The sequence below is a fragment of the Piliocolobus tephrosceles genome, chromosome 6, assembly GCF_002776525.5.
Source record: "Piliocolobus tephrosceles isolate RC106 chromosome 6, ASM277652v3, whole genome shotgun sequence".
Lineage (NCBI taxonomy): Eukaryota > Metazoa > Chordata > Mammalia > Primates > Cercopithecidae > Piliocolobus > Piliocolobus tephrosceles.
The window spans coordinates 142,825,366-142,846,000 of record NC_045439.1 but is presented as its reverse complement, the minus strand read 5'-3'; the positions used below and the strand labels follow the sequence as shown (position 1 = coordinate 142,846,000).

Sequence of the window (20,635 nt, the reverse complement as noted above, 5' to 3'; positions counted from 1 at the left end):
GGTCTTAGCCAAGGAGTGCTTATTGTCCTGACTCACCGGAGAGCTCTCCCCAGGCTGACTACATCTCTGTGGAAGGTCACAGCCCTGTGGTCTTCTCTGCAGGCCTTCCTCCTTCCAGGTTTTGTTAACAGTTTCCTACCCTCGCTTCTTCAGGCTTAGAAGTGGTAATAGCTCTCCTGCTGCTGGGAGTGCCTGTGGGTGGTAATAGCCCTGGGTACTGTCCCTTGTGGTTCTTCCACTCCCTGCCCACACCTAGGTAAGTAGTCACAAGAGGGCCTCTGTGTGGTCACATGGAATCAGGGGGCAAATGAAAGGAGGGATCAAGGAAGACATCCAAGGAGAGGAGGCCTTTGCAAGGTTGGCCTCAAACCTGTTTGGAAGAACAGGAAGAAGTTTATACAGGCAACAAGGAGGGGATAGCATTTTAACCAAGAGAACGGTGTGGATGCAGGCAGGAGGCCAGGCATTCTGGGAAAGAAGAGTAGACCTGACTGTCTGGAGGGAAGACCTTGGGTAGAGAAGGAATGAGGGGCATGGTTAGAAAAGCAAATGAAGGCCAGATGGTAGCAACCTCAAATGTGCGACGAAAGCCTGGGACTTCATTCTACGGGCAGTGGAAGAATCTGGATAGTTCTTGAGCAACGGAATGGCCCAATCACACTGAGCTATTTTAGGAATGTTAAGCTGGCGGTGGAGAGCAGATTGTAGTGTTACCAACTGGGTAGCCCTACGCACAGGGAACAAAGGAGGATGCCAAAAGTGACTCACTCACCCGCCATTGCTCCTGAGCAGTGGGGCAGAGGCGGTACAGACGTTCCTCCCCAAGCAACTCTCATGCTTATGCCAGCCTCAAAAGAGCAGAGCGGGAAGTGCATGGCATCCTGAAGATGTAAGGGAAAACACATTCTTGGAAGAGATCTCCTCTCAAAGCCATCCACCCACAGCCCCCAGAATAAGGGGTAGGCAATCTGTTTCTCCTGGCATCTGATTCAAAATGCTCCCGAGGCCAAGAGGACCTAAAAGAATTCCTCTGCTCGTGTGTGTGAGAACAGCCCAACAGGGGACCATCTGTCTCAGAACAGACCCCCCAATGTGGAGGCAGAAACAGTAGCCCCCAAAGGGGTGCTATTTCAGTTTTCAGGAAAGCATTCTGCAAATGTTCCCACCCATTAACTGGAGATCTCTCTATAGCACACTGTTAGTTCTCTGCTAAATAGAAACTAAGTGTGGGCCACTGTCCCTGACATCTCAGTGTGAACATGTTTAGGGTGGGAAGATTCTGAGGGCTCTGATCACCTGAGATAGTACAGACCCAGCAAGCAACAGAAAGCTGAAAGGGATGCAGATTCAGGAGGCAGAGACTTCACAAACTACCTGCGAAAAATTCTGCTCGGGATTGACCCGGTATCTCCTCCTTGAAGACAGTGCTGTTAGTTCTAGATGGGCCAGGAAGGGACCCTTCTTCCCCAGGGGGTGCTCCATGGCCCACTCTAAGGGCCGCTTCGCTGACCATGCCCTAGTGATGTCGAGTTTCTATAGTATTTCAAGGGAAGCACGATGGTTGGTTGGACTAGGGAGGAAGCAGTTAGAGAGCCTGTTTGAAGAAAGCTCTGTAAGACTCAAAAATTTAGGGATCTAGTAGATAAGACAGAGCTAGCAAAGGAGGGTGGGGATCAGTGAGCTGGCGGGGAAATCAGAAAGCAACTCTCACAAAGCCAAGAGGAGGAAGTGGTCAGAGGCACTGAATGCTCTTGGAGGGCGAGTATGATGACAATTATAGAGGTCATTGATGATTTTGAAAAGAGCAGTTTTGGTGGAGTGGAGGAAATAGGAGACGTACTTCAGCACCTCTCCTAACCTCTGGGGTAGATATACTTATACTCATTTCACAGATAAGGAAGCTGAATCTGAGAAAGATGATCTGACACGCCCTGCTGCCTGTAATCACAGAACCATTGAGAGTGAGGCTGATGGTGATGTTGGTGATGGTGACAATGATGGTGACGGTGACAGTGATGGTGATAATGGTGATTGTGATGGTGATGGTGACAGTGACGGTAATGGTGATGGTGACCGTGATGGTGATGGTGTGTTAATGGTGATGGTGATGTTGGTAATGTTGATGGTGAGGTTGAGGATGATACTGACATTGGAAGCTGTTCAGATAGATTTTCTGTTCAATCAGAAATTGATCATGATTATAAAGTAAAAATTACCTGGTCTATAAAATCAGACAGATCCAAAGCTATATCCAAGCCAGACAGCAACACATAAGCTTTACAACCTTTGAGCCTCAGTTTCTCTAACTGAAATGGAGATGCTATTGCCTGCTTCAGAGGACCGTTGGGAGAATGACATGGATGGTGAAGCACTTGGTTCCTAGTAGGCCCTCAACAAATGTTTGTGTAGTGTATTTCTCTCCAGGGCAAAGTTAGGGCGTGCAATGAGCATCAGTGGATGAGCCTTACCTTCCCTAACTGTTCTAGCCCTCCCCATCCTAACTCTACTCCCCAGGCTGAACGAACCCCAACCCTAAGAGCAGTCATGGGCATCTTGGTGACTGCCTGCTCCCCAGGATCCCTACTTTGTGCCCACACATTGCTCTGGCAATGGTGCCCTGCTGGGATCGCCACCCACCACCCTCTTGTCTGTTTCCCCGGTTGATGCATGCCCAAGAGACTCTAAAGGGAAGATGGATGGGATAAGCACTAATACTTACCAAGTACTACCATGTGTCCAGCTTTCTGCTGGTATTCAACTGGGAGAGAGGTGGTGTAGGCTTAAGAGCTTGGGCTTTGGAATCAGACATGTCTGGAATTAAGTACTTTCCCTCCTTTAAGTTGTTATTCAAATATCACCTTCTTCAAGAGGCCTACCCTGACCATCCCATTTATACTGCATCCTCACCCACTAACACCACCTTCCCAATCACACTAAACCTGTTCCACCTTTTTTTTTTTTTTTTTTGAGACTGGGTCTCACTCTGTCACCCAGGTTGGAGTGCAATGGCGTGATCTCAGCTCACTACAACCTCCGGCTCCTGGGTTCAAGAGATTCTTATGCCTGAGCCTCTGGAGTAGCTAGGATTACAGGCACCTGCCACCATGCCTGGCTATTTTTTATATTTTTAATAGAGACAGGGTTTCACCATGTTAGCCAGGCTGGTCTTGAACTCTTGATCTCAGGTGATCCACCCGATTTTGTCTCCCAAAGTGCTGGGAGTTCAGGCATGAACCACCGCACCTGGCCCTCTTCCACTTTTTTTGATCCCTTTCTAACTTGCTGCCTGTTTTTCTTATGTCTTATGTTTGCCTGTTTTTTTTCCACTGGATTGTAAACTCCAAAGGGCAGAAAATTATTACTTGTTTTGTTCACCGGTGCATCACAACACTTAAAATAGGGATGACGCCTGGGAAGTGCTCACTAAACATTCACAGAATGAATGAAGCAACAGCTCTATCCTTAGAAACACACACAAAAAAAGTAGTTCACCTATAATTGAATTTGAACCAGATCTGTCTGGCTTCAAAAATTGGGGTCATTTTTACCCCAATAATTTCAAGTTTCTCCCTGGTCATAGCCCCCTACTTAATCCCACCCCTAATCTCTAGAATATTTTCATCTTGAACTCTCACTCTTATAGCTAAGAGTATATATTCAAGTATTACAGGGCCCGGTTGCTATTTGAGGAAGACTGAATGTTTCCTGGACTCAAGAGAAGCTCACTTCCAGTTCAGGCACTGTGCATGATAAGAGAAATCCATGCTCTGTGATAAACAAAAGAGAATAGCTCAATCCACCCCAGCTTGGCTTAAGGGAAGCCCTTTCCATTTTAAATGCTCCCCAGTCAAGTCAACTCCAGGTCCAAGGGGCAGGAAGCCCAAGGTCTAGTCTGTGTTTGCTCCAAGGGGTCCACCTACTGGGAAAATGCATGTAAGTCAAACAAACCTGTTTGTCTTCCCAGTACAGCAAACAGGAAACAGGGCTTATTCTTCTGCAAGGCCTCCCTGCTGGACCCGTGAGCCATGATTAAAATAATGGGAAGGCAAATATTTTCCTGGAGAAAATGATGAAACTGGAGGCAAGGAAAGCAAACAGTGGCTTTCAAAAGGGCAGCTGGCATGGAGCTGCCCCAGGAGGAGTTAGGGAAGATTCTGGAAGGGGGGAAGCATGTGGTCATGAGCTCCTGGTTTGGAGGAATGTGAGGGCTTTGCTCAAAGCCACGACCACTTCAGGCTCAGGGGGAAGCTATGTTATTCACCCTTCTTACCATTCGAATTATAGTTACTGTTTTTGAGGTGGAGAGAATTCAGGCAACAAGGTATAGGACAGGACAGAGCTCAAGCTGAAAGCCAGGCGTGCTTGCACTTGAATTCTATTATTCATTCATTGATTCATTCATTCATTCATGCAGTCAGCCAGCCCATTCGGACATATATATTGAGCACCTATTGTGCAAGGCTCTGGCTAGTACTACATGGTCTTGAGCAAGTCCTTTATACATTCTGAGCCTCAATGCTCTCATCTGTAAAACGAGGCTGCTGCAGGTTTGTCGGGAAGATAAAAAGTAATGTTTAAAAAAGCACTTAGCACAGCGTCTGGCCCATAACTGACTTTCAGGTACAATCACCTTGGGAACCTCCTCCAGCTGACCAGTCCCTCCCTCTTCTTTCTCCACACTCCAGCCACGTGTCCTCATTGTCCCACTATCTATGGCCCTTTCAGTCTGGCCTCTTGGCCTTTTCATGCTATTCCCTCCACTTCAGATGCCCTTCCCACTAAGGAATTTCCACTCAGGGATCCCACAGGGGCTCTAAATCAAGCAGGTTCCTGATCAACCTCTTTACCCTCTTGTCCCTCCACATCTAGTCCTCCTGTGCATGCCCCACTCCTGCCTTTCCAGAGACCTGGGAGGCCTCCAAGGAGACTCCTTCCCACTCACCCATTGCGGCATCCATCAGCAAGGGTTGTGCAGCCTCGGCTCAGGCACTCTGCAGTGCCCGGCATGGCTTACTCACTCAGGGCTCCAGTTGAGCACAGACTTCTTTCCCTTCTTGACATCCTATCCCCCACTGAGACCTTAAAGCTCTATTTAAACACTTGTTCCACCAGGAAGCCCCTCCCTGACTCCCTCAGTCTGGATTATCTGTGTTCCTTATGTAGTTTTCCCCAGAGCACCTGAGCTTAACTTGGCCAACACATCACTCCATGCTGTTCTCAAGAGCTCCTCCAGGCCCAGGAACATGGCTCATTTATCTCTGCATCCGCGTGGTCCGGCCAAGTCTTCTTGGCACCTGGAGGACTCAAGAAAAGCTTGTACTGCATGGCTCAATTCTAGATCCTAGAGGTGGGGGCTTTGATGAATGAGACTCACACTGTCACCTGGGGTGAGGATGGAGGAAAAGGGGTGATCAAAGACAGCTTCAAGGAAATGGCAATGCACAGGCTTGGAAGGGGAAGACAAAGTTAGCAGAGAGAGAGGGCAGAGAAGGTCCCGGGCTAAGGGAAAGGCACATATAAAAGGCCTGCCAGAGGCTTTGGGGGCCCTGAGAGGGTCTGGGTGACTGGCAGAGAGACCTCTGAAGGTCTCTTAGCACCTTTTCCTACAGACAGAAAGGCTCTGAGGGTCCTGGGCTGGGGCGAGGTATGAGCACATTGTATTTTGGGAAGACCTACAGAGTGCTGTGTGGATAGACAATCGAGAGAGGTCACACACTCAGTTAGATGGCCAATGCCAGGTTCAACAGGAGAGTTGCTGGTGGCCTGGAGAGAAGCAGGTAGAAGGATGCCAGGGCAGGTGGGGTGGGATCAACACCACGTGGTGATAGATCATGTGTGAGAGACAAGAGTGAGAGGTGTCAGGATGGCCCTGCTAACTAAGGAATTCTTTCCTCAAAGGCCCACGGGTCCCCAGCCGCCCCCTGCATGATGACTCCTCCCTCCTCCAGACTGAGACAGTGGTTCCGCCACGAACAGCTGACCAGCCAGGCTCTGCTCTCCTGTTCCGAGAACAGAGATCTCTCTCTGAGGACTCAAAACTGTCAGGAGTTGCTCCCTTGACCGTATTGAAAGTGAATCTCCTCTACTTCCACCTTTCTGTCCTAGCTCTGCCCTGAGGCGAGGGAAAAATTAAAGGTGGAGAGGCAGCTGGGGAGAGAGATAGCACTTACTGAGTACTTACTGTGTGCCAGGCATGGTAACGGGCACTTTACCAGCGAGTTGCCATTCTCTTGTGCAATAATCTAGGAGGTGACATATTTATTATGCCCAATGGCTAAGGGTGGAGCAGAGAGCATGGGTTCAAACGCCAGCTCTGCACGCTTTACTTTTGTGATCCTGAGCAAGCAAATTAACTATTCTGAATTTCAGATTTTTTCATCTAAAAAATGGAAATATTTATTATCCCTAATTCACCGGGTTGAGATTACGGGCAAAAAGCATGGAGCACATTTTACAGTATGGATTCAATACGTTAACCTGTTTTCATTGTCTCCATTTTACAAATGAGGGAACAGCACACGGTCACATGCGAGAGCTGATTCAGACCCAGGTATCTCGGATCCAGGGCCAGTAGTCTTTTCTTCAGTCTGCCATCTTGCCTGCCACCACTACTGTAAGAAGCCACTCTATGGGAGCATTCCAGATGGGGGTGCTCCATGTAGTACAGTCAGCTGCGGAGAGTGGTGCTGACAAGAGCTGAAGCTGAGGCTGAGGAGGGCAGGATTGAGGGATTGAGGGTGTTTTTCCTCAATCAGGCAATAAGAATGCTTGCGGAATACATACTGTTTGCAGACCTTTGTGCCAGACCCTGTAGGCAATGCGGAAGAGGGAAAGCATGCCCTCTGCCCTCAAGGAACAGAAAACCTGCTTGGAAATATGAGGCACACAAATATGAATTCATTAATGGCCAGTCATTGGCCGTATAGGGAAATCAACACCTATTGCATTTCTTTTTGTTGTAATGTTAGCCCAAACCATGAAAACCACAGTCCTAACAAATCAATTTGGGATCAAAATGATGAACTGCCCCAGGAGCAGCCTGGCTTGGCAACAGGCCATGTGAAAATGACCCGGGGGTTTTAGGTAACCCCAAAGCTTCATATGAGCCCATGTAAGGACTGCGGGTGTTTCAAAAGTTAATGCGATCCTGGGGTCAGAGATGGAGGTGTAATGTTCAGGTCAGCAGAGGTAACTGGCACAGGGCTCTTTTGGAAAGCTACCAGCCCTGGGTGCTATATTTCACTGCGAAGGCAGACCAAGAATGTCACCCGAGAGGTGAGAGTTCAGGAGCTGTGCCCCTTGAAGTGTCATCTAAAGAAAATGTGATCACCGGCCTGGACAGGGAAAGGGCTTGGTTGAGTGTGGGTGTCATCCTCAAATACCTGTCGCGTGTAGGCAGCCTGGCAAGGCAGCAGACCAGCATCCAAGCTCCACCACTTACTGCATGGGTGACTTTAGAGGGTGACTTAACTCCCCTGAGCCCCAGTGTCCTCACTGGAAAGACGGGAAAAGTCACTCTTATGGTGTTGTGAGGATTAAATGAGATAGCAGAGTTGTATACAAAGCAGTGCTCAGGAAAGCTTCATCTCCTTCCTTCTCTAAGATATTGAAGGCCTATTTTGAAATGGAAGAACATCATCAGCTGCAAAGCAGGAGAAGGGGGATAGATACATGCCCTCATTAGCATGGCTGAAGAGGGCAGAGTCCAAGTGAAATGGTCCACCAGGGTCCAGAGATCCTAGAAGGAGGTTCTGCAGAGGTGTCCCAGGGAACCAGGGTCATGAAGTAAGCACTGGGGAATGCAGGCTGCCAAGGAGAGGTGCACACAGGCAGGCTGGGGTTCACTGACGACAGCCTTTCCCTGCCTCATGGCTCCTTCTGGGGACCATCGCCCCCTCCCACCCCTCTGCCTGCTGCCCTCAGCTCTTCCCCATGACTCCATGGGAGCGGACATCTCCAAGGTCCTGGTTTTGGCCCTCCCAGAAGCAGACCCTGAGACAAGGTCCTGGGTGCATGTAGTATAATCTCTGGAAGTGATTCCAGAGAATGAGAATTGGACGGACAGGGAAAGAGTGAGAGAGGGAAGGGAGAGAAGCTAACCAAGTGTGATTAATAAGAAGGACACCATTGTGGGCAACAGAGGCTCGATCCCTCTGAGTCCCCTCTGAGAAACTGAGCGGACTGAGCTCTTGGAGCTGGCAGGCTGGGCCAGTGGTCCACCAGCTTGCATGCCCCACTGGTGAGGGTTGTCCTGGGGCATTTGCACTCCTGAATTTTCAGGTTGTGCCTGCCTGCAGCCAAGCTGTGCTGGGGAAAGCCCTCAGGCAGAGAGGCAGACAGGCAGAGAGATACAGGCATGATCACCGTGTCCTGGGTACAGCCCAGACTGGAGGAGAACTCCAGTGAACAAGAATGCCGTGGAGTCTCCACAAATCTGCCAGTCACCAGTGACTGCACATTTTAACTCATGGCCTCTTACAGCTTCTTGCTGCACTGATGCTCGTCCTCAAAGCACCTGCATGAGGCCACCAGGGCTGGTTTTCCTCCTGCTGCTCTGTCTGGTCTTTCTCAGGCCGGTGCGCTGGCTTCTTCCTTCCCTTGCCCTTCAGTGCTGAGGTTCTTGGGGTCTGCTCCCGAGCCCTCTTCCTTCCTCACTCTCCTTCAGTGTCTCACAGGTCTAACTGCCTGAGAGTCTCCTGGAGAGTGTGTTAAAATACAGCCTCCCCGTAGACCAACTGAACCACAATCCCTGGGAACGCAGCCCACAAAGGTGCCTTGCTTTTAACATGCTCCCAAGGTAGAGTCACCAGGCAAAACGCAGGATGCCCAGTAAAATCTGAATTTCAGATAAACAAGGAGAGGCAGGGCAAGTGAGGTGCGTGCCATATGTGAGACATACTAAAAAATTATTTGTTGTTTATCTGAAATTCAAATTGTACAGGGCCTCCTGTACTTTCATTTGCTAAACCTGCCAACTCTATGCCAAGGCTATTCTGATGTACCATAAAGTTCCAAAACTTCTTTTCTGTACACTCCCTGAGTTACCATTACCCACACCCCAGTTTCGATTACCAACTGCACATGACTGACTCAGATTTCTTTCTCACCCAGACCTCTCCCCTGAATTCCACGTATCTGATGACCTACTGGACATCTCAAGTTCACCGTGTTCAAAACTATGCACGTTATTCCACACCTCCCACTACACCTGCTCTCCAACTCTGCTTTCCTCCTTCTTTCTCTTAGTTGGTGGCACCACCATTCACTTGCTGCCCAAACCAGTATCCGCAAGGGTTTTCTCTCCCATTATCACCTCCATTCTCCCTAGTCAGTTACCAAATTGTATTGGCTACAGTTCCCAAAGTCCTTTGCATCCAGGTGCTAGGCAAAATAATGGCCTTCCGAATATGTCCACATCCTAACCCCTAGGACCTGTGAATGCTAACTCACATGGCAAAGAGAAATTTGCCAACGTGATTAAGAACCTTGAGATGAGGAGATCTTCCAGCTGGGCTCTGAATATCCACAATAGTCCTTATAAGAGGGATGCAGGAAGGTCAGAGTCAGATAGAAGGTGATGTGATGATGGTAGCTGAGACTGGAATAATGCGGATTGAGGATGACAGAAGGGGCCATGAGCCAAGACATGCAGGTGGCCTCTAGAAGCTGGAAAAGGCAATCTGGGAATAGCATCTACCCTAGAGCCTCCAAAAGGAACCAGCCAGACTGACACCTTGGCTTTAGCCCAGTAGATTGATTTTGAACTTCTGGTCTCCAGAATTGTAAGAAAATTAAGTTGTTTTGCTTTAAGTTTAAAACTGGTTGCAGTAGCAAAAAGGAAACTGATATAATCCATCCACTTTCTTCCTTCTCATTAGCTCTGCCTGGCTTCTATGCCCATCCACTGCAACCTCCTCCTAAGGGGGTCCTGATTCCAGCCTTGCCTCCTCTGGTGCATCCCCCATAGGTCCACCAAAGTGGTCTTTCTCCTGCTTCACATCTTTGATAGCTCCTGATCATGGAGGAAAAGTCCAGACCTATCCTCAACTCAGATTTCAGGACCTGCTCCCTGCCCACCCCTCTCTCTTCATCTCCCTCCACTTTACACCTTCAGACTGCTGGATTTCTGAACTCCTCTCACGGATTAACAAGCCTATGTTCTTCTTCTTTCTGACAAGAATGCCTTTCTCCAACTTTTTTTCCTGCCAAGCTCCTACTCATACAACAAAACCCAACTCAGATATAACCTCCTCCAGAAAGCCTTCTCTGGCTCTTTTACCCCCACAAGGAGTTAATGACAGCCTGCCCTAATTTCATACCACCTTTATTCCTTGATCAAATTCCTCTTGTTGCCCCTACCAAACTCTGAGCTCCTTGAGGACTGGAACAGTTTCTTGTATGCTTTTGAATTTCCAGAACCAAGAAGTTACTTAATACATATTTATTGAATTAAAGCAAATAAAGTTTTCAGCTTCAACATTCTGTGATTTTATGCTACTGTTTCTTAAGGTTTTCTCCAAATCAGCTATTCTCTATGAATGAGTAGAATGACAATTATTTTTTTCCCATCACTGGTCCCTATTAATTCACTCAAGATAAATAAAAATTAATAAGCACTCATTTGTCATGTAGACTTAATAATCCAAAATTACATTTGTCTTGGCCCAGAGTACTAACACATCTCACAATATTTGTAATTTACTGAGAATTTAGAATCCATTGTCTCTCTCACTTCAATGAATTATACACACACACACATGCACACACACACGCACATGCACATGCACAAGCACAAGCACACAAATACTGGCCTGGGGGCTGCAGAACCAGGGAAGCAAGACAAAGCAAATCTATGAGCTCCAAGGACCCTAAGGAAGGCCCCATTCAGCCTAGGATGCTGCTCTTAACAGAGTCCTCCCAGCATCCCCTGCTAAAGCCCCTCTGGGAAAAGATGGTGATGCCCATGGAAAACTGCAGCCAAAGGGACACAGATTTCTGTTTAGCTCCATTCCCAGATATTAATCCTTAAGGCTCTATTTCTTTCCAAAAAAGCCCAGTCATTGAACCATAAAAGCCACATATGAGAGTGGGAGGAAGTAGAGAAAGGCCTCCTCTTTGATGCTCCACTCCCACAATTCTCTAACTTGCCAATGTTTTCTGGGCTGAGAGGAAGCTCCTTTTCCTCCTCTGTCTAATGTCCTCCAGAACCTGATGTCCCCTAGTCCTGCCCAGGGCAGATAGAATAGGGGCGCTCAGCATGGAGGCTAGTTACCTTCAGTACCCACTGCGTACGGTGGGGTTCTGTTTAACATTTGAACAAAGAATTATTTTTAAAAAGCTTCAAAATCACAGGTTGGAGACCAATACCTTGAGTGTTTGATCCTAAAGCAAGAAATATTATTTAAGAAGAAGGAAATTTCATGAAGGTTTAGTCCACAGTTAGCGGCCTATTGTCTTCCAAATTCATTGATGGTTGAAGGAATTTCAGACAATTCTACAGAGTGGTGAAGCAAAAACAAAGTCCTTTAAGAGAAAGTTCAAAAGGGGTCAGCGTGGCTTGGGAAATGGAGTGGAGGGCTGAAGCCTGCAGATCTGGGTTCTGACCCAGCTTTGCCCAGTGGCATTCGTGCTGAACTGTCTGTCATCACCTTGAATCCTTACCACCTTCGTCCACTGTCTCCTCCAGGACCTGGAGTTTCCAGATTCCCGTTCTCTACAGGACCCCAGGCTGTACAGTGGATCCTGCCAGGGAGACACTCACATGATATTTGGAAGGTGAAAGAGAGGAGAGGCCATTCCTCTCCTAAGGCAGCTGGTGCAGATATGAGGTTTGCAGCCTCTTTTGGGCATGTGCCTGCCATTTCCCACCCATAGCTGTGGCTCATCATCAGCACGAGCTTCCTGGAGGTTCCATACTGCTTCCAGGCCAGCCCTGGAGAGATATCCACTTTGAAGCCTGCACACTGACCTTCCGTGATGCCTTCCTGACCCTTGCTGCCCCAGCCCTTCCTTCCGGTGGCTGGGCCAGCCTCTAATTTCCTGAATGAACACCCTGTGTATATGGAACACTGGGAATGGGTTGTTTTTTTAACTGACTGACTGACACAGCAGTTTTGCAGCCTTAAATGGCTGCAACTCCCAAAGCCAAAACAGGATGATCACACCCGCCCCATAAAGTTGTGAGGATTAGACAAGAGAACCTGTGGAAGATGCCCAGCCCATTCCCCTTCCCCCTCCACTGCCATGCCTCACATTTCTCTGCCTTTTTAAATCCCTCCCTCTATGGCCATCTGATGGCTGGTTCTTTGTGAATAATGTTGTCACTGAGACTTACCTGCATTGATTTCAGCAAACAGTTAATCTTATTACTAATAACAATAAGGCAAGAGAGACTGAGCTGAAAGGGATGAAACAGTAGATATGAAGAGATTGAACATTTGAGGAGGGGTCTAATCTGTGAAGTTCCTGGCAGGGGAAAGGGGGATCACAAGTACAGAGGAGGGGGTGACCACGTAAAGTAGAAAAATCTCTCTTCCAGCAAGAATGAGGGAAGGAGAGCAGGTGGCTGCAGGACCCCAGATGTGCAGATGGAGCAGGGGCTGGCTACTGAAGGCATTTCCCACCTGCAGGCTTCACTTTCCCTGTGACCTTGCCCTTGTCTTTCCGCATGATCAAGAGCACTGATCATTATTGCTTGTCTTTTCTTCCACGTTGGACTGTAAGCTTCATGAGGACAGGGCCCACGTCTAACTTGCTCAGCTCTGTATCTCTTGCTGGGCACAGAGTAGGTGCACAAGGCGGTGGGTGCTGGGATGGAAGACTGAGGAAAGCAGTAGAAACTTGGAATGGTTGTGGAGGGGATTGGGAGATGGAGCTGACAACTCAGGAGAGGACTGCCAGGTAACCCAAAGAACCTGAGTGAGTGTAAGCTCCTCGTGTTTGCATGCAGCAGTGATCCCAGGGGTATCAGAGGCAAACTGGAGGCAGCAGTGCAGAAGGTTGACCTTTGGTTTTATCAGACAGGTAAGGCAGGGACCAGGGAAGAGGGTATGCATTGCTCACCTAGTCCAGGCTACATGAGGGGCACACACAAACAGAGGAGAAAGCTGATGGACAGGAAAAAAAAAGAGAGAGAGAGAGTCAAAAGCCTGAATGACTTGACAAGGGGAAAAACAAGGCACAGGGGGTAACTGATTGTGGTGGTGGACTACTGTCAGGTTGGATTCCAGAGAACCACAACAGAGGATGACAGGATCCAGTGGTCACATCAGTGGCTGATCATCAGGTCAGATCCAGTTTCTGGACCCATTTCTGGAGTTTCTGATTGAACAGATCTGGGACCTGGAAATCTATATTTTAAAGCTCCCCAAATGGTGCTGATGAGAGGCCATCTTTTGGGAAATGCTAAATCCCCAGCATTTAGGGTAGAACTGAGGGTGTGAGTGAAAGCATGGAGTGGTGGTGATGCCAATGTGCCTGAAAAGGTTTAGGAAGCATGTGGGGCATGGATGGCGGATGGGTTATTCACAGGGACACTGAAGTCCCCTGCGATGGTGGCAGGTCTTTGCAAGGTGGGGAAGATCATGATTCAGGTGGTGCCAAAGCCCTACATGAATGGAGGGGCATATTCACTATCGCAGGGATGATGATGACAGGGTATACTGGCAGCCTGGATCTCAGGTCATGACAGAGCAACTATATCCATGTGAAAGGATGAAGCTGAGAAAAGAGGCAAAGCGCATTCTCTGGAGCTACCTCCATTCCCACAGAGCTACCAACCAATCCAAAAGCACTCACCAGGTTTCTGCTCTGTGCCCACCCCTTTGCAAGACGCCACGGGACTCTAGGATGACAGAACATGTCTGCCACATCAAGAACTCAGTATCGGCCGGGCGCAGTGGCTCAAGCCTGTAATCCTAGCACTTTGGGAGGCCGAGATGGGTGGATCACGAGGTCAGGAGATCGAGACCATCCTGGCCAACATGGTGAAACCCCGTCTCTACCAAAAAATACAAAAAACTAGCCAGGCCAGGTGGCAGGCGCCTGTAGTCCCAGCTACTCGGGAGGCTGAGGCAGGAGAATGGCGTGAACCTGGGAGGCAGAGCTTGCAGTGAGCTGAGATCCAGCCACTGCACTCCAGCCTGGGCAACAGAGCGAGACTCCGTCTCAAAAAAAAAAAAAAAAAAAAAAAAGAACTCAGTATCTTGTGAGGAGGAGATGGCGTGTGTGTCCTCCCCAGCTCTCAGACTGAGTTTTAGCCCCAGCAAAGAGGAGTTCTTAGCACGAGACACCTTGCAATGCTTTGTGCAGTTTTGGTGTCCAGTGGCAAAAGTGACACAGAGCTGCAGAGAGCTGCAGCCCATATTCTACATCAGACCTATCCCCATCTGATACTCACATCGTGGTAACCTTCAGAAGCATCCAGAGGAAGTGCCCTCAATACGGACAAGGGTGCTCTAGGTTGGGTATGGCCGACAGCTTCCAAGGGAGGTCCTCTGAAGCAGCCTTAGGTGCACAGCGCATGGACAGGTGGGAGATAGGGCAGGAGAAAGAGGACTGGACAGGCCCATGTGGTGACTGCCACATGAGGCGGCATTTGGGGGGAATCTCAGAGGCACATGAGAAGACTTTCCTGGTGGTCCTGCTTGAGCTGCTGGAGAGTCAGATAGGGTGTGTTTGTGCTATGTGGGGGCCTCCCCTGCAGACACTGTCTGGTGAGCACCCGGGACACTGGGATTACACACTCTATATTTTTTCTTTGTGGGCCGCCTGCATCCCAGTCACCTGCTGGCTTATTTAAAAAGCAGATTCCTGGGCTCCACCCCAGACCAACTGCATCAGAAGCTTTGAGTAGTGAAAATAAGCAACCCACACTTTAAACAAATCCCAAAGGGGGCTTCCTAACTAGACCCACATTTCTGAAGCACTGCCTTCTCCTGACTTACTGGCACCTCGGAGGAAAGTATCATCAGGCCATTATCCAGATGAGGAAACTAAAGTTCAGAGAGGTTAAGTCCCTGGCCTGATGCCTTACAGCTACTAAGTTGCTGAGTCGGCACTTAAAGCCAGGTCTTTCGAGTCCACTGCAGGTGTTCTTTCTGTCACTCTCCTTCTCTCTAAGAGGGAACAGATCACTGGGGGGGCCTGAGAAGCAAGGTCCCAAGGGACCACGTGGTGGGGCCTCAACCTGGACTGGCCTGGGAAGCTGAGCAGGATCTACAGGGGAAGGCAAAGGCATCAAGGGCTTCCATTTCCTGAGTGTCTATGGCATTGAGCACGGCACTGTCACCACACACACGCAGTCTTGTTTTATCCTTGCTTCAGCCCTAGAGGCTGAATGTTGCTGTTCCCATGTTGCGAGTGGGACAACTGACACTCAGAAGGGTGACATCTCCTTCTGTGAATGTGTCCAGCAAGTGAAAGAACAGGGGTGGGAACTCAGTTACCCCTGGCTTGAAAGTCACATTGTTTTCTACTATAGCTGCAACTTTTCTTTTTCAAAGAGCAGAAGCCTCTCTTCAAATGAAGTCCGACACAGGATCCCAGGATGCCAGAGAGGTGAGACCGAAGCCAGCTGATGGACCTCCCCATCCCCACTGCTAACACCGAGGCTTGTTTCTCCACAACCACAGCCCACATCACCCATCTTCCAAGCAGAAAGGAAAATACACCTGCAGGGAGCTGGGAAGTGGGGCACCAGGATAAGGCAACAGCAGGGGAGCTCTGGCTGGGGTGGGCCAGGTGCCGAGGCCCTCCTTGACACTCCAAATGCAGAATCAGCTTTGGAGGGAGGGATCCCTGTTTCCCCAGGTGACCCCACAATAAGGATGGCTGCTTCAGGAATGTTTCCGTCTTTGGGCCTTGAGTCTAATCATGCCAACCTGCCCCTGCCAAGTCTCTAAAGAAATCAGGCAATGGGTCTGACAAGGTTTGAAAGGCTTCCATTGCTCTGTGAAACATTCTTGCACAAGTACTTTTAGGAGGGAGTCGTATGCGGTAGGTTTCTCAAATATCTTCTCCTCCTCTGTCTAAGGAAGGAGGGAAGGGGAACAGCGGAGAGGACAAATAGAGTGGTGCTTAAAGTGTGTACTAACTCTGAAAAAAAGGAAAAAAAATCACAACTTTCCACCTTCCTGCAGCCGCTTCACCATGCCGAGGCCACCTGGTTCTCTTCTGCCTGCCTGTTCTTACCTTCTCAACATCTGGAGATCCAGGAGTTTTCCCTCCTCCCAAGATGCCACTTTCTGAAGCCAAAGCCAATGGTATGGCAATCACAACCCCCACATCATCACAGCTGCCCAAGCACGGGCTCCCCTTCTGCTCCCACCACAACCAAAAGGATCAACATTCAAAAAGGAACAGTGTCTAATGCTCATTTATTGCCAGTGTCATTCTTTTCATTCCTAATCCACCCCAACCTGGGAGCCATGGCAGCCTGGCCTGGAGGAGAAGTCTCCAGGTGTCAAGATGTGGCCAGAGCCCCCTGAGCACAGCCTCTCTGAACATCGTTCTGCTCCAGCTACGGCCCAGCAGTGAGGACTGGTGGCTATGACACAGAAAGCCCCTGAGGCACCCTGGCCTTCACCAGGCTATAAACACTTTCTCTACCGCCCTCCCAGCAGCAGACCAAAGGTGAACCTGCATGTGACCCCGCAGAGCTTGAGGGAGAACCAAGCTGGTGCAGGCTGTCCCCAGGGAGGCCCTCTGGCCAGCATGCCTGGCTCCCCTCCCTGCCCCATGCCCTCCCACAGGCCCAGCCTTGGCCACTCGCAGCATTCAAGAATGCACGAGCCAATCCCTTGTGGCAAAGGGGAGGAAGTAGAGCCAGGGACAGATTGTTATAAATAGGCATGTCTGACTGAGAAGGTCACCGGCCAGGGCAAAACATGCCAGAAATTCTACAAGAGAGAGACAGATATAAATTATCTGAGCATCTTACAACCTCTCTCTTTCTCGGGATGGAGAACAGGAGTGAGTTCCAAGACAGGGCAAGAGCAAGGAGGTGGCCACGGACATCCAGCCAGCAGCTGAAAAGGCTCTTCTATCGAAGAGGCACTTGTACATTGCATCTAGTTCTTAAAGAGGCTGGCTTTTCTTGGCACTCACGAGAGACTGGGGAGAGACTCAGCTGGAGAGCTGGAGGGTCAAAGAGGCATAGTGGGCCCCTCCTAGCCCTTCTCTCTTTTCTAGCCCGTCTGCTTCTCAGCCTTGTCCTGCACCCAGCCTAGTGTGTCTCAGCATGGGGAGGTTTTGCCCTCTGTCCTTTCCCAGGGGACATCTGGCAATGTCAAGAGACATTTTGGTTTCTCTGGACAATCAGGAGGGGGTGCTACTGGCATCTAGAGGGCAGAGGCCAGGGCTGGGGGTAAACATCCTACAATGCACAGGAGAGTCCCCCACAACAAAGAACTATCTGGCCCCAATTGTTAACAAAGCCAAGGTGAGAAATCCTGGCCTAGCCCCTCTCAGGAACCCACTCCACCTCCAGACACCCTCCTCCTTCCCGTTCATTTCCAAGGGCCCTGTCGAGGCAGCCGGAGCACACAAGTACTCATAGCTACGCAAATAGCAACTCCTTATTTGCTGTGTTTGCTCAGCCAATATTGACTTTGCAGCCTAACACTGGTGCTATTGAGCCAGGGTTATTCTCAATATTGTTTGAGCAGCATTAGAACAGCCTGTGATAACCGGCAGCAGAACAGGAAGCTGCGCCTCCCTCCTCAGTCCCCCCTGCCCGCCGCGGCACCCCCTCCGTGGGACGCTCCTGTAAAGACAGAGGAACCTGTGTGCTCATGGAGTCAAGCGGACCTAATGCCCACTCCTCCGCTGAGCAAACACACCGAGGTTAGAGAGGGAGCGTGCTCTCTGGCTAAGTCAATACTCCAGGGAAGTTGGAGCAACTGAAAAAGGTTACTTGGGGAGGCTGTCCTTTGGGGTGGGGCCAGTGAAAAATGATGGTGAGGCAGTTCCAGGCTATCAGCCAAACCCTGCGGTTGGGCTCTGCAGGGAAAGGCCTGCAGGGACTGGAGCTCAGGGGCTCCAGGTGCCCAAGCAAAGAGATGGTGACTCCGTCCATCAGCCAAGTACCCAGCAGGTGGGGGTCTAGTAAGGGCCAGTCGCTTACTGATTGGGACCAGAAGCTTAGAGTAGGAGGGCCCTGTGGATAAGCTAATGCAGCCACCACGTGTTCATGAGGAAGACCTAGAAAACTAGCCTCTGCCTTGGAGCTTGTCTTACCAGGGCTAAGTGTGAGTTCACAACTGAGCACAACCCACTCCACAGGAAAGCACTCTCCCTGCCCACTGGGAGATGCCAACATTGACTCTGCCACCGTGAAAGACAGGCCCTAAAATTTAGCCCTAGAGATGGACTGCAGTGACCTCCATTCACATCCGGTGTGAGGATGGGTGGCAGGGTCTTTCTGAGAGTCTCCTCGGAGGGACAGAGGGCACAGGGGAGAGAAATGAGTGGCCAGACCTGCACAAGCCCCTTGGGCAAGCAATAGAAGAGGAAGTCTGGCATCTCTTGCATCCCAGAGCTCACAGTCCAGGGGGAGAACCTGGAGGCACAGAAATGAAACCGTGCAACCAGCATAGAATCAAGGCTCCTGTGTGAGTCTAAGGGGAGTCATGAGCACAGTTGTGCACAACCTGCCCAACCACACCCCGCAGTTCTGCAGTGAGACCAGACAACTCACAGAGTATTCAGAGACGAGAAATCCACATGGAGTAATTGGGGCGGCTTTTCCTTGCCCACAAGTACAGCAAATGTAGGCTTAGCCATACATTTGGATCTGGGCCCATGCCGTGTCTCCAGGTCAATATTAAACAAGTCGCCAGGATCATCAAGGGGGCATTCTAAAAATTAGCTCCAGCCAGCCCTAGTGGCCTGGGAGTACCAAAATGGTCATTTGCTAAAATTGGCCATTAACATTTTCTACTAACTGCGCTCTCCAAAGACTTGGAAAACGAGGGGGAAAGTCCTTGGAAATCAAGTATTATGTAGACCCTTATGGCAACCTGGACTCCAACCTTCACAAGTTATTCATTTTTAAAAATACATGGTGGGCATTTTCTGCATGTGGTGAATATTTCATCCAACAGCCAAGTCATTCCAGTTTTTCCCACAGCAGACATGTTAGCCAATGTGTTGCCTGCTCAGTCAGTGCCTCCTTTCCTGACCACCCACAGGAAAGGTCCCTGCCGCCATGTTTATCCACATTCATGTACCTCTCCCTGGCTGCAGCTGTTGGAACAGAGATGGACTCCTGACTGAGGGGAGGCACCCCATTGGCTAGCCATTGACCAATCAGATTCTGTCTCCCGGGTCTCTGGACTTAAGATTCTTAGTATTGGGTGGACCTATAACCTGAGAGATCATGTCCAGGTTTAAGTGAATAAGTTTAAACCTAGAAAAGGCAGAACAGCCGGGTGTGGTGGCTCACGCCTGTAATCCCAGCACTTTGGGAGGCACAGGCGGGTGGATCACCTGAGGTTGGGAGTTCGAGACCAGCCTTACCAACATGGAGAAACCCCGTCTCTACTAAAAATACAAAATTAGTCTGGCATAGTGGCGCATGCCTGCAATCCCAGCTACTCGGGGGGCTGAGGCAAGAGAATCTTTTGAACCCATGAGGCAGAGGTTGTGCTGAGCCAAGATCGTGCCATTGCACTCCAGCCTGGGCAACAAGAGCAAAACTCTGTCAAGAAAGAAAAGAAAAAAGAAAAGAAAAGAAAAGAAAGGAAAGGAAAAGAGAAGAGGAGAGAAGAGAAGAGAAAAGAGGGAGGGAGGGAAAAGGCAGAACAGAGAAAGCCAGTCTGCAGAGAAAAGAATGAAGCAAACCTACTGAGATAGGCTGAGATGATTAAAAAAAAAAAAAAAAAAAAAAAAAAAAAACAGAGAAACACAGGCAAGAAGCTAAGAGAGTCTCTGATAACTTTCCAGTACACCTTGAGCCTCTCACGGGTCTGGTTGTCATCCCTGCCTTTGAATTCGGTGAGATTCCTTATAACCTTCCAACAAAATCATTATTATTACTGAGAGCTAAATTTATAATACTTCTATTTCTTGCAACCAAACAATTATTGACTGAGACCCCTGTTCAGACATCACCTATGTGCTGCACTGCACTTGTTCAATACTGAGGATCTCACCTCTTCTTCTTGCCCACCTTTAGGTCTAACTGGACCTCCTCTCTCTCCTGGTATTCCTCTGTCTTCATTTTTTTAGTGCTTCCTTTCAGAGTCTCAGGTAGTAATAACCAGCAGTGTGCCCCAGCGATCAGCAGATGAGTGAGCTGTGTAACCAAGACACCATGTTCCACTTAATGGTTTGTTTGCTCAGCCTACTTCAAAGGAGGCTGTTAGCCTATAAGTCAATAATTAGTCATTCAACAAATATCCATCAAGCTATGGCCCAACCCCAGCAAAGATATGTTGAAAACAAAACAAACTTTTGAAGAGCAAATATAAGCCTTTATATACGGTTGACTTAGCCGTTTCTATTTTCCTTTCACAACAGAGAAGCAATGTTGATGTGCTACCAGTCCTGATACAGCTAGAAGTTATCAGTTACACCAATGACCCCATCAAAAAGAGAACTGTTGACACAGGCCCAGCTTTTACTTTGCTTGCAG

General features: G+C 49.2%; 1 long non-coding RNA gene across 1 annotated transcript in view; it reads right to left on the bottom strand.

The window, feature by feature from the left end:
• LOC111548415 overlaps positions 1–20,261 on the bottom strand; it is a 35,151-nt gene extending 14,890 nt beyond the window's left edge. Inside the window, exons 1-2 of the long non-coding RNA XR_002733399.1 lie at positions 20,154–20,261; positions 19,230–19,235 (exon numbers count right to left, since the gene is read on the bottom strand). This is a non-coding gene — a long non-coding RNA (uncharacterized LOC111548415). The remainder of the gene's footprint in view (positions 1–19,229; positions 19,236–20,153) is intronic.
• Positions 20,262–20,635: the final 374 nt, after the last annotated feature.